This window comes from Poecilia latipinna, unplaced genomic scaffold (assembly GCF_001443285.1).
Source record: "Poecilia latipinna isolate Pla-1442-1.1 unplaced genomic scaffold, P_latipinna-1.0 Scaffold483, whole genome shotgun sequence".
In the NCBI taxonomy this organism is placed as follows: Eukaryota; Metazoa; Chordata; class Actinopteri; order Cyprinodontiformes; family Poeciliidae; genus Poecilia; species Poecilia latipinna.
In genome coordinates, this window is record NW_015113099.1 from 257,498 (window position 1) to 271,977 (window position 14,480).

Genomic DNA, 14,480 nt, shown 5'->3' on the forward strand with positions numbered 1-14,480 from the left:
AACACTTTTTTTTTTTTTTTTTTTTACAAGGCACTATTTGTGTCAGTTGTACCGTTGGGCAACATTTGAGCTGGACGTATTAGAATCCCCATCGCAGCGCCACTCACCAAATCAGCCCTTCCATAATGGAAACTGATGAGATCCAGAATGGCTTCCTTATCTGATAGGCTGCTAAAGTGAGTGGGGGTTGGACGGCGCTCACAATGCATGCTTCACTGCCCTGCCACACAATCTAATTAGCGGGCCAGTGGAACACACATGCACCACATGTTCCTCCGACATGGGCCTTATCAGCAAACCAAACAAGAACCACTCAAAGCGGCGCTCGTAAAAAAGAAAAAAAACAACAACAAAAAAAACTAAACAAGTCTTTGCAGAGTGGAGTCTGGCTGCCGAGCAGCCGTTTCATGGGCGCGCTACCCTTGACAGGTTTGTTTAGGGAAGTGCAGAGGCCTGTATCCTGAGAGCGGCAGGAGGAAAACACTCCATCACAGAGATAAGGGGGGACTAAGTGAGCCTTGCGATTCTGAATGCACGACGTGTTTACCTTTCACGCACCGTTGTAGACTTTCACGGAGTGGAGACTTCGCGGGGTGGGGCCGCCCTCCCCGCCGCCTCTCCCAACTAATGAAGTTTGAGGGAAAAGGTGCGGGCCGCATCAAGACAAATATTTGAAGTCAATTTGCTGCAAAAATCAGGGGAATGAGCTAGCTGAGCTGAAGCGAAACAAAGACAACAAGGTAAACAGATATGCTCGCGATCCACTCCCCTTCCATGCATCTAGTCTTTGTTCCTCAGAGGGGGGAGCTGATAAGGCCTGTCAGGCTCATCTGGAATGGAATGGAAACTTCAGTGGATTTAAATCTACACAAGTGACAGAGCGGCAGACCTGATAGGCAATTCATCTGCTTTAAAAGGAATACTATGGCTTACTGTTTTCTATTTAGAGGTTTGGTAAAGTTTGAGATTCAGAACTTACTTTAACAAGTCCACTGAAGTTTCCCATCCCGACCTACAGCTTTGCTCCCCATGCCCTGCTCTTTCCCACCTCATCTTCTCCTGCTGACTCGAAAGCGGAGCGCCAACGATGTTTGGATCCGACGAGCTCCTGACAACACCATGAATCTTTGATAGCGTGGGATTTGCTGACCAGACCAGAAAGTGGCTCAGTGTTGAACACAATAAAATTCCTTGCAGTCAGGCAGTCAGGCAGAGCTTCAGTCTTGTTTGTTTTGGAGGAGCAGAAGAGTTGGGTCGAAAACTAGAGCGGAAGACAGAAGCAGACTCATCCCTTCCCAGCCGTCTCTTAAGTCTGTGCTTCTCTACCTGGGTGTTGTTATTCTTTCCGGTCCGCCACAGAAAATTCCACTGTGACAGTGTTTGGGGTACATGGAGAGAAGTTTGAGATGAGATGTATAAGGCAGCCGAGCGGTTCGAGGAATGCTATTTCAGGGGGGGAAAGTGAGTGAAAACCTCTTGGCTCGCCACACTTCAAAAGCCAAAGTGGAGCCCGTCGCCTACATTAAGGTGCCAAAACCGAAAAATTGGAAGAGGAATATTAGCTTTCCTCACTTTCCATTTCACTGCTCCTTTACATCTACATCCCACTGTGTTTTCCTCTTGTAGAGCTTCTTGGCCTGCTGGGAAAGAAAACATTCGCCACTGTGTACCTCATACAATAGACATCCTGCCTTTCCTGTCCTTTCTGAGCGTGTTCAAACCCACAAGAGGGGAAAGAGAGGTGTTGACCTACCCCACATCTAAAGCTGGGTCTGTCACGCGGAATCCCACCAACTCAGTGTCCTGCGAAGAGAGCCACCTGTTTCTAGGAAGTGTGGAGCAGAAGGGTTTGGGGGGGGGGGGTTCAGTCATTTTGTTAATGCCATTCATTCTGATTTGGCGGCTCTATAACAAAGAACATTCAAAGTTCACAGCTGGAAAGTGAGGAGGAACAATCACTTCTCACCAATCAGTGTAAGGCTGCTACCAACAGATTATTGGTTTATCAGCCGTTGTCAGGGAAGAAAACAAACAAGAGAGAAATGCAGCCTTTCTTTGTCAATGGACCGTTGACATGGAGTTGTTTGGCTTGATCACGATCTGGTAGAGGACTTGTTTTCCTCTTTAAAGCACAAGTCAAAGAGGCGTTGTAGTCTAAAGTGGAGGCACAGAAATGGAGCGGTAAACTTGATTGCGAAAGAGGCCCGCCGCTTCTTTTAACTACCCTCCTCATCAAAGACAGCAGAAAGTGTGCAAGCCGGTATTTTCCACAACAATAGACTCCCACAGTTCATAGCAGTGGAAATCAAATTAGGCCTTAAATTGCAAACTGAAGCGGGCGCCCCTCTGAAGAAGAGGTTGTCAGAAGAGCAATCCACTTTAAGTATGACTTGTTTGCGCCTCACGCCAATTATACCCTATGTTGTTAGCATGGTGAAACGGTGCAAAAAAAAAAAAAAAAAAGAAAAAACATCCTGCGTTTTAAATGTCTGTTTGCAATGCGGCGGTGTTGTTCAGTGATGAGGAAGGGGCGGCATTTAAAGACAAAAGAGGAGCAAAGCTGCAGCGCTCATGTGCTTTTGAGTGCTCACCTTGTTAATTAAGTCGAGGGCAAAGACTCCCAGACAGGAGACAGAGATGTTGTATGAGACAGCCTTCACATTCATTACTCTTTCTTTTTATTTCTTTTAACTGTAGAGGGGTTACTTCCTGGCTAATGAGTAGGATTAAAATAGGTCATTGTGAGTGTGTGTGTGCACATAAGGCTGTTGAATGTCTTTTTTTTTTTTAAATCCACCGGTGAAGTGTTTCACCTTGGCCGTAGCTTGGAAGGGCAGTCTGATTGAAAAGCTTTCTGGCCATGGCATCTGCCGTCCTCCCTGCTGCTCTGTCACCGCTTTGATTCATGCACAGCCTGACCACAACTGGGAGGCGAGCCACTCTGCCTCACAGCGGGACGCGAGTTCCCCCCTCGCAGCGGAGGGAGCAGAGAAAGGCAGGCCGATGGAGAGGAGGAGAGAAAGAGGTTCCTGCTCATAAATAAGCCACTGGGTTTCAAGCACCAGTCAGAAATCTGAGACAGCATGAAAGCCCCACACTCTCACATGTCCGTCTGTTTTGTTTCTTTTTTTATCTGATTGGACAGAGCCACTCATAGACTGATAATGTCCATGAGCTGCTTTTGGGACATGGCTGATGTTTTTCTTTTCTTTGTTCCCTTTCAGCCTTGAACCAATACAAGCTTCTCCATATAGAAGTTTTTCTATATTGACGCTGCAAACCACACAAACTGTAGACGTCAGCTGTTTTCTATCTTATTTTTTATTCAGGAAAGATTACAAGGAATGAATCGTATGGATTAGACAGGGGTAGTCTCTCCATTGCCAATGATTTAGTCAGAAAAGATTTAGAGTTTGCTAGATGTTGTGTTTGTCTCTCCCACACTCACATTTCACAAAATACAAGAAATAACAATCTAATTTGGGAATGATAATGAGTTCCTTCAAGTAGTTGCTTGTAGGTGGCGTAGGATCACCTTGGCCAGTTAGTCAGCACTAGGGTACAACTTTAATAGGCGCCCTGTCCATCCTGACTTACAGGATGACCAAAATTCAGTTCGGAAATTTCGAGAAAAGCAGATTACCATCATATTAGAAGAAAAGCATGCATAGGGAAGACATGTTAGTCCTGGGACTTCTTGATGTGATGCAACCTTAGCTGAGCTGATGAGGTGAGCTCTGGATACTTTAACGCAGCATGTCCTGCCTTGTCAGACATGTTTCCGTCAGTGGTCTAACCTTGAGTAGTACCCTATGATTTTGATTGATGTGACTGCAGTTCGGCACAGGTAGTTTGTTGCCCCGATGCCCCTGTGCTTACCGGACTGGTGTACAAGAGGGAAGGCTCAGCAACAGTGGGGATCCTAACTCATAAGTTCCCAGAGGTGCTTTGGTGAAACCAAAGTTTGTGTGTAGTGGGTAAAGAGGGGAGGCTGGTACAGGAAGGAGGAAGCCAAGTTCTCTTGGTTCCCTGGGGTTACTTTAGGTTGCTATGTTTGCCCACAGCAGGCTGCAGTGTTGCTTGTGTTTCTCCACCACTCAGCTCTCCATGATTGGGCCAGTGCAGCGGGAAAGACAGTGATTGATGGGTTGATACCCAGCTGCTCTCTGATTGACTTAGAGACACTCAACAATCCCTCACTTTGTTTGCTCTTTGTATGATCTCGCCACACTAAATTGCCAACATTAGTTGTGGTTTGTCCTTTTCATTGCGGCAACAATCGCATTCTCTTCGCAGCCCTCTATTTCTTCCATTAGAGAAGGGAAAATGTGAAAGAGGACAGCCTAACAGCAATCTTTTCTGGCATTATCTCAGTGGGCTAAAGTGCTGAAAGTATTATTAGTAGCCCACTCCTCTGGCGCCTGGCCAGCCGTTCCAGGATGACCCCTGTGTGCACCAGATAAGTGACGGGAGAGGCTCTCTCTTCAGTGCTGAAGGCCTCAAATAAGCCAGGCAGTGTTTGATTGTCAGGAGAGCAAGTGGGAAGTGTCACACTGTCCTTCAAATGTTGGCAGCAGGTGACTGACCAGCAGAAACTAAATCAGTTGTGTAGTGCCAAGAAATTTCCCCTCCTTGGCCGATGCCAGAGGAGGTGTACCACTTGGCACGTGTCCTGCGCAGTATGGACTTTTTGGCCTCTAAAGTGCTCCATCATTGGAAAATCTGAGCTCTGTGTACGCAGAGGGAACATTGCCGGCTTAAAAAAAGACACAAGAGATGGGGATTTGAACGTCAGACTCTGCATCTTTGAACTGATCTACATTCAGAGGAAGTTGCCAGATTCGAACAAGAGCGGATTACCTGCTTGCGCCTGCAAATATCCTTCCCTTATGGAAACATCCTATTCTTTTTTTATGTTTCCATTTCACTTTATGTCTGTTTCCTGTAAAGATTTAGAAATAGCCGTCTCCTGTTTGCTGGGTTGATTTAGACTGGCTCTGACTATTTGGGTTAGGTGCATACAGCATCATCCTTAACATTTCCAAGGGGTGTGAGCGCAAGTCCTCCATGTCCAGCCAGATGACCGGGTCATGATGCATCCAGCCAAGCCTGCTCTTTGACCCTCCCCACTGCTTTTCCCCTCTGTCAACCCTTTCACAGACTCCCCGGAGGTCAGGGAAGAGAAAGAGGAGGAAGAGCACCAGGGGGAACGGATGGAGTGTTTAATTGAATAAATCCCAGTACAGTTATTATTACCACTGCCCTCAAGCGTCCTTTCCTTTGCAAATCCTTGTGTGAGAATCTTGGCATGCAAGAGCTCATGTTGCTGAACCCCTTATAGTTATGTTGTAGTTTGTTTTGGAACTAGCTCCATCGTCTTTTTGGCTCCTTCAATCTACAACTCTGCATGCCTTCTCTATCTTGCTCAGCAGTTTCCCATAACACCACCAAAGGCAGTCACACCTTACTGTTCCTCACTTCCTGTCCATTGTGAGCAGGCATGGTGGTTTTGACTAGCTTTCAATGGCTTTACCTCTGCCTGACCTCTGCTCTGACTCCATTATTGTCCTCTGCTCCTCTTGGGTTCTTTAAGTACGATACGCTCCTTGCATGCAGGAGCGTGTCGGTGGCCCTCTGCTAGCTTCAGAAGCAGACGGACAATTTACTTGCTAACTGTGGTTTTGGAGGAAAGCGTATAATTGCTGTTGCCACTTGCCAGCACATGAAATGTTTGAGCCATAAATAGTACATGGGAATAGTCTTACTTAAAAGTTTATCTCACTGAGTTACTTAGTCCAAATTGTTCTCAAATATCTCAATATTTATGCTAAAAATTGGCGTTGACATGAATGTTGTGTTTTGTGGCTCTGAAATACCTTTACTAACAGATAAAATTAACATTTATGTTAGAACTCAGCGTACGTGGGAGCGCGACCTATGCATAGAGGCCTCAGCCATGGGTTTGAGTCTAGGCCCGTTGACCTTTGCCCTATGTCTTCCCCCTCTCTCACAACCTGCTTTCTTGTCAACTTGCTGTCAAGTAAAGACCACTACAGCCAAAAAGTCATTTTTACAATTACAATTTCTGAAATTCAGTCTAACTAGTTAGATTTTGATGGGTATTGACGGTGGTAGGAGTTTGTCCCACAATCAGTGTCGTGTCGTGTCCTTGGGCAAGACACTTCACCCGAGTGCCCACTGGTCAGAGGATCCGGTGGCAGCCTCGGCTCTGACAGACTGCCCCAAGGCAGCTGTGGCTGGTATCCAGTAGCTAGCGACCATGTGTGCATGAATGGGTGAATGACTGAATGTAGTGTGAAGTGCTTTGGGGACCTTTAGACTTAATAATACACAGTCTATTTGTCATTAATCAGTCTGATGGTATCTGTTGATCCACTTGCTTTTGTAGATTAATTCACAGGTTATTGATAGCGTTCAGATTCCTGGGGTTTTAAGGTTTTTGAGCCACTTTGTGGCGTTGTGACTCGCTGCATAACAAGGTGATAGGTGTAAATCTTCTCCCATCACAAAATGACCAACTAAGATTTGCTATAAAGTAATTTAGCAAAAAAAAAAAGTAGTTTGTAATGAACTACTATGTGTCAGATCACTGACGCACTAAATTCAATGCATCGTTTGCAAAACCAAACAATTCTGTCATCCCCCAAACTTATTTCACAACTGTAACGTTGGAATCAGAACATGAAATCAGATGCAGTTTCAAACCGGATAGCAAACCTCGAAGAAACAACCCCCCCAGCCCCCCAGCAGCATGTCATTGTATTCATGTCACTCAGGTGTTTCATGGGGAGAGGGAGCAACAAGAACGAGGCAGAGAGGTTGTTGTTTAAAAGGCACAACTGTAAAAGTCCACCTCCTGCTGGGCCACATCGTCCCTCCCTCCCAGCTCCCTGTTATTTTTACCCTTGACTTCTCATTGTTGTAGCGACAACGCATCATCCGCGCCACGCCGCCGACCCCTGTGGAGGACTCTCTCCTCGCTCACCTCTGGCCACCCCCTCGCTCTCTGTGTAATCAGAGATGCTCTCAAATGTCAAGGTGGGACAAATGGAAGCCATTCCCTCCAGTAATGACTGCCAGAAATGGTCTGTAGCAGGTTCTCTTTCTTTTTCTCTCCCTCTCGCTTCGAGAAAACATATGCCTGCCTTTCATCCCCTCTATCTTTTGCTTCTCGTTACTTTTTTTTGCCTTTGAATTTCATACCAGTTTCCAGCTTTGCTGGGGTGCTTTGTGAATCATATCACAGCGTTTCAGGCTGTGGTGTTAGGAAAACGTTGAACCTTTTCAAGTGAGAGTGCATAATTGATCTATTAGCTCTTAGTCAGAATGACTATATAAGGCCATTACTGCTTAGTTTATGAAGGTTTTTTCTTTCTTACTTTTTTTTTAAACAAGCCACAGGGTGGGTTGCTTCATTTGTAAAAAGCACACACTCCGAGTGGGAATATTCACATTTGCACTCTCAGATTTGCTGTGTCCACAGCAATTTTTAAGTTTGAGCCCCAGTTAGCAGCAGAAAAAACAGTACGAAATGTGTTTTCATTTTGCCACTAGCAGTTTTCTAAATCACGGCACTTAGTCAATCTCACAACATTTGTGATGGAAAACATATGATGTGTCATAGAATCAGAGATGAGGTTCTTGATATATGTCATGCTGTAAATGCAGTCATGCAGTCAATGATTAATAAAAAAAATGATCATGAACCTTGCAAGGACCAATAACAGTTAACAACTTCATAATCACCATTTGTTGCCCTGTTTGTTAACATTTTGTGCTTTCTAGACACATTTCTTGAGTTTGGGCCATCAAACCTTTTTTTTAATGAACACTCGGGCAAAAGTCTCAGTTTTCAACAGAATAACACAAACAGTTCTCTTTGGAACTGGTTAGTGTCAAAAATGTTTGCAGTTCTTGAGTCATAAGCTCAAAACTCAGCCTCAAGGAGTCTGGAAAAGTCTGGAATTGGATAAGTATGAAAATAAAGCAGGGGGTGGTTAGAAGACTGGGTCTGAAAAGGTGTGACATTCTGTCAAGAAAACTGTTCCTCAACCCAGAAACGTCTCAATGAACACCAGGCGAAACCCGTCTTTGTGCTGGAGCAACTGGTGTATGTTGAGATTACTACACAATCAGGTTGTTCTGACCTATTTGTCACACTTCAAATGTTTAATTAGGAGAGAAACTCGTTCCAAGCAAGATGAATTGCAGTAGGCGCAGCTCTTCTTCGACCCCGAAGGCGTGTCGCGGTCTGTAATAGCAGCAGAAAGCGCTTCAGCTGAACAGAACTGCGCTTGCTCAGGGGTCAGAGTGTTGGAAGTCTTAGAGTGGGAGCGATCGAGGACTTTCTCTTGTTCGTTCAAAACTCCACACCCTCCACCCATCCCTGTTCTGACTTATATACTGTGCCTCCACCCTTGGGGGCAGAAATCCTTTCCCCTCTCCTCCATCTTGCCACTGTGCACTTGTATTTCTGAATAAAGGATTATTGTGCATGTTGTAGAGGGAGGCTGGATGCAATAATAGAGCCTAAACGGCCAAATTCATTAATTTGATTGTTGGCGACAGCAGATCTCTCGACAGTGTAATTAGGGAAGCTAATGGATGCAAGCATGCTAAATCCATCAGTGCTAATGATAATTGCAGCATAGGAATATGCTCTACAAGCTCGTGGCCACGGCGAGATTGGGAACGTCGAGCTACGGCATCTAAAAATATTCGGCAGCGCCGAGCCGAGCCGAGCCGAGCCGAGCGGCGGCGACACCCGCAGACACTTATTGGAGCGGGCACAGCTGGGCCAACCAGGAGGAAAATATCCGGCTTTTGCATCCGTATATTTCATCTTCGTCCATGCTTGTGGAAATATATATGGTGTGTAAAACAGACGCGCCCTGGAGGAACCACTTCTGAAGCCAGCAGCTCTGATTGGTTGGTGGTTTGGTCCCTGCTGAGTGACTTGCCACATTCTGGAGCTCCTGCAGCTATGTTCTGCGGAGTTCCAACATTAGTTGCGATGATGATAGCTTTAAACGTCTGTAGATTTTTTTTTTTATGCTCTGTGGTCGAGCATCTGCCAAAGCAGTTTGATATGGTGCTTTGATGAAAAAAATAAAATAAAATAATCTCTTTGTGCGAGTCAATAGAAGGGTTCTCTTATTTTTATTTTTGTAGCTGTAAGCACAGAGACGTAGATATGGTTTACAGAGGTTGTCTATATTCTCTCATGTCTGATGATGTATCTGTTCTGCTGCTTATTTATACAGATAAGAAAATCACTTTGGAGCAGCTCAATACATGAAGACACTTTGCAACGTGACGTCACGTGCACAGGATCCCGCCCCCGGCTACTTCCTGGAGGGCAAAAAACTGCTAGCTTATGAAAAATATTGAGGGAGAGGGAAGTAGCTCAGTTATGCTAGCTTATCTTTGACAGCTGTAACATTGTCAAGGCAATGGGTCTGTGTGTAGCATAGCCGACACAAAGAACGAGAAAAAAAAAAAGAATATGTGTACTTTTGAGTTATTTCTCATTGATTTTTCTTTATTTTCCCTTTGTTGTGGCACAAGGCACTATATTAATGATACCTACATCGGCAGGTTTCACTTTATTAACAGACTTGTTCCACCGCAGCATCGTGGCTAGGGATGGCATGCAAAACATTAGTTTTTTTGCCCTCTGGTGTTGTGTGGCGTTATGTTATTGTTTCCAGATGTGAACAATAACATAAAGATGACTTCCTCAAACCGAGCTTTAAAATGAGGACGACTTTGAATGTGGTAGACTGGTTCAGTCTCATCACAGTTCATCACAACCCGGGGGTCCAGAAGACCAGAGTTGGTTAGCTAGTTACGTTTACTTGAATAACTTTTAGGGGAAAATAATATACTTTTAAGAGTATTTTTATTATGCTGTGCTTTTTACTTTTACTTGAATAATTTTATCATTAAGTATTGAGTTCACTTGAGTAAAATTTCCAGATACTCTGCCCCCTGTGAGAAACTTCACCGAACGAAGAAGCTCGTTTTAGCCAAAAATTCACCAGATACACACCTGCTGTTTGTGTCAAAGTTACATAAGTCATATAGTGAAATAAATTGATTTGCAAAACTGATTCTTTTGCTGGATTTGTTATTTATACATGACTTTATATTTTGGTTTGTGTGACAATGTCATTTTTAAATATGAAATGATTGATGTTTTGATCAGTTACTCAGTACTTTAATAAGCTTTAACCAAATACATTTTTATCCTTACTTAAGGAATTTCTTGGACAGCTACTTTTTATTTGAGTAACAAAAATGTTCTGCTCTGACATAAGTACAATGATTGGGTACTCTACCCACCCACAATTGTCTCTAACTTGAACATAGAAGTAAGTTCACTCCACTCCAACGGTCTCCAGAGTCATCAAATCTCAGACCAGTGGAGGATTTTTGGAATGTTTTGGAACAGTAAACAGATGTATAGCTGACAAATCTGTTGCAATGTGGTTTAAAATCTCCAAGGAGCATTTTCGACACCTCGTTGAAACACTGCTACAGAGATTGTGGCAATTCTAAGGCGAAACGGGGGTACAACTCAGGCATTAGCAAGGTGTATCTAATAAAGAGGCAGGAGAGTGTAGCTGTATCTGCCCAGGGCAACTGAGTTATGGCTCAATTGATCCCAAAGAAAAAAAAAGGAACCTCTTGGCCTTGCTTGGGTTAATGAATCTCCCTTGCGGTTGTGAGGCAGCGTGGGAGTCCTGCGAGGTTAGCCCTCTCAGTAACTCAGAGATCAACATGACTTTGGGCCCCAGTACAAATGTTAATGATGTTTTTCCTGGGCCCCAAGTGACCGTTTGTTAGACGGGGACTTGTTAATACCCGAGATCTGCTGGAGCTGGAGATTTCTGACAACTGACAGCCAGGTTCCTTTTTTTTCTCTCTCCCTGCTAACTCTCCTGTGGACCCCACAGAGCTTGTCCTGAATTCATTGTTAAGGTATTTCCACTTGTGTTACCCGGAGGTGTTTTGACATGTTGTAGGTGACATATGTCTCCCCCCCTCCCCCCAACAACAAGCTGCACTCTGTCAGAACCAGAAACCAGAAAAGAGAAACCCGAGCAAACAGGCCAGACGTTGTAGTTGTGGATGCAGCTGAAGAAAAAGGTCTTGTTCTGGGGTTTTCTGCAGAATGGCCCCGACTTATAAATGGTCTGATTAAGGAAGCTAACCAATTCTATGAGGCTTATACAGTCTGTCATACCGTTATTCCATTGCTTCAGATTGCATTGCCTTTGTAGAACCATATCAAGCAGACATTTATAGCGGGAGGACAGATTATTTCCATGGGAAAGCTTCAGGCAATATAACTGTTATATTGTTAGACTGCCGGTTTGTCGCCTTCTCTTCAGCTTTGCGCGGAGGACTAATGTTCTCGTTTGACACTGGCGGATTGCTTTTTCTCTGTGCCTGAAGAAAGAAGGCAGCCTAATATGTTTGGGTTGGTGAAGCGAAGGTCGTTGAGAATTACATTCTCCCCCTTACTCTCCTACCCCCTTTTCTTTCTTTTTTTTTCTCTTTAATTTCCCCACTGGATTGGCAAAGCGTTTTCACTATTAGCGCTGTGGTAGGCTGCTCACCGTGTGTCCAAATGTGCGTGTACTTATCGGTGTGGGCGTGTGTCTTTGTGTGTGTGTGTGTGTGTGTGTTGTGCCTTTGCCCACCAAGACCCAAAGCAGACTTGAAAGCTAAATAGTTGCATGGCTCAACTGGATTGTATTGTCAAGAGGAAAATGGAATAGAAGTCTTAAAACATAAGCATCACCTCACATCCAGCTGAGAAGAAGAGTCTACTTTTAACTTGAAAGGTCAGGGGGAAATAGAGCAGTGCAAAAAACACCCAAACTGTGATTGTGTCTGGGGCTTTTGCTAAGTGGGACAAGACCACGAACTTGTTTTATGATCCCAGATCAAGGTTGTCTCATCCCCAAAAAGGCCCTGAACCACAGAAGCGAGTACCCACAGGTGCTTAGAGCGACAGATTGGAGCTACATTTAGCACAGCTGGCAATGGGAGAGATTTTCGATGACATCGGACCGCCCAGCCGAGCGCTTCCCCCAGTAAACGCCTTCCAGATGACGAGGGCCCGGATGGACCCGCGTTTAACCGAGCTGGGGGAGTGTGGACGCACCGGAGCGGGACCGTTGGAGTTCTGGCTGGCACGCCACTCATTTAGGCACAAATAGAGATATTTTGAAGAGATAGGTTCCTATCATTCACAGCGAGGACCCCCCTTCTTCCCGAAACGGGTGCGTCTCTCTTCCATCTGCCTTCCATTCCCCCCCGCTGCGTCGCATTAACGAGGGCCATCAGAGCTGATGATACGCCGGAGTAAAAATGCAGTAAACAACTTCTTCTTCTTTGATTGGTAAAAAAAAAAAAAAAAGAAAGGAGAAGAGTGATGCTACTTATCTGCAAATGCCAACACACCGTTTCACCCGACACAATATGCGTTTTCGACACTCGGCAGAGCTCCCCCGGCTGTACTAATGCGGCCTGCTCTTCCTCGTCTCGGTGATGCATCTCAGCATCAATTTTTCAAGGCGTCTGGCAAAGCTCGGCTTTTGGCAGTTGCAATGCGGGGAAGGGTGAGATAGCTGCAGAGACAGAGGATCTTAGGTGAATTATAAGTCTGCTGATAGACCAGAGGAGGGCTATGGGAAGATTAATGCTCTCTGCTGTGAGCCAGGAGACCCAAAAAAAATTCATACCTACTACTTCTGCTCAATCATTTGTGGCTGGAAGAAAAAAATCTCAACTTCTATTCAAAATAGATGGTATGACATCACTCTAACAGGAGCCCATTAAATGAGTGACTTCCTGGATGTTTGATCACAGCACAGGGGAGAAACACACTGTAAACAACATGCAAAACTAGTGTTTTCTTTCACGGAGCCATAGCTGATAAAGGGGGGAGGTGGAACAAAGCGGTGCCTGTGGAAGCCGAGCGGGGCTGTTTCCACAGCTGGTGGCCTGACGAATTAGGAGGAAAAAGATCTGGACTGAAATCACAAAATAATCACAGGAGAAACATGGAGACACCAAAAAACCACAGAGCAGGGCAAAGATTCCCCAAGAAACGCAGATAGGTTTCTAAAAACAACAAAATGAATACGGAGGAGGAAAACCAGTGATATGGTTTCTGAAGTTATATATGAAGGGATTTCTCCACCTTAAATATGACATCCACTTTATGGAGTGCAGCAATACCTGCTATTACCAGCAGCAATAACCACTGAGTTTTAATAGAGTGTTGGTGTCTCTTAAAGTTAGAGATTTCACATTTTAAGAATTATGTATTTATTCATTTTTAGTCCAACCAGCGCTTTAAATGTTTTTTGATCGGCAAGTTTTGCATTTTGAACTTCTATTGGCTGAAGCAGTGGCATTTTAATGCCACGCCCTCTTGTTAAATACTAATTGTTGGCGTGTTGTTGTTTTCAGTGAAACACCTATAAAGATCTGAATCTTAAAAACCTGCACACCAAACTTTGAGACATTTATTTGCATTGGTCTATGGCATAAAATCCCAATAAAATGCATTTAAATTTGTGGCTGGAGGGTGACAAAAATGTTAGCTTATTTTGTGGTGAATCTTAAATTACACGAGAATGTTTTGGAGTCGAGCTGAACCGAGTCATCCCCTCGGTTTCTGTTCCACCGGGAGCAGCGGCGCTTTTTTGTCCTCTCGTCTCGCCTTAATATTCATAACCTCCATTCCCATTTCTTCTAAATCCCTTCCCCGTAACAAGACTTCCATCTAGCAAATATTATTTTTCAAAATTTAACACAGGTGGAGGATAAAAAAAATAAAACATAATAAAAAAATAAGGTGTCAAATCCTGCGTGTTGATGCATGTCAAACCGCAACTAAATGATTTCACCCGACAGCACTGCCATTCAAAGTGTAAATCACGTTTTGGTGGGAGAGAGAGAGAAAAAAAAGCCATGCATTAAGTGAGTTCAGAATCACTAAGGAGACTTGATGTTTTGACAGTAATTTGGGAATCAGGCAAAACTATGAAAATAAGCCCCTATTGCCTGGGGGCGCACATTTTCTGAGCAGAAGGAGATGTGTGTGTGTGTGTGTGTGTGTATGTGTGTGTGTATGACTGAACGTGACCACACACCTGTTGCTTGTTATTCTCCCATACATCAAAATTAATCTCCGCTTGACTGTCTTTGAATTACAGCTTATTCATCTGCTCCCTGATGATGACGGAGGTGACGGTCACGAGCCTTTACGCCGGGAAAATATTCAATAAGTAGCTGGCAATGCTGGAAACATGTCAGAAATTCACATTATGAGCAATTAGAAAGAGTGGAAACCTAAAACCTACCAAAAAAAAAAAAAAAAAAAAAAAACTTTCCCTCAATAAAAACCCGGCATGGAAAAAGGGTCTCTCCCGTGCCCT

General features: G+C 44.4%; 1 protein-coding gene across 4 annotated transcripts in view; it reads left to right on the forward strand.

Annotated features, from left to right (window-relative positions):
• nrp1a (neuropilin 1a) overlaps window positions 1-14,480 on the forward strand; it is a 94,089-nt gene that overhangs the window by 18,165 nt on the left and 61,444 nt on the right. The window lies entirely within an intron of this gene.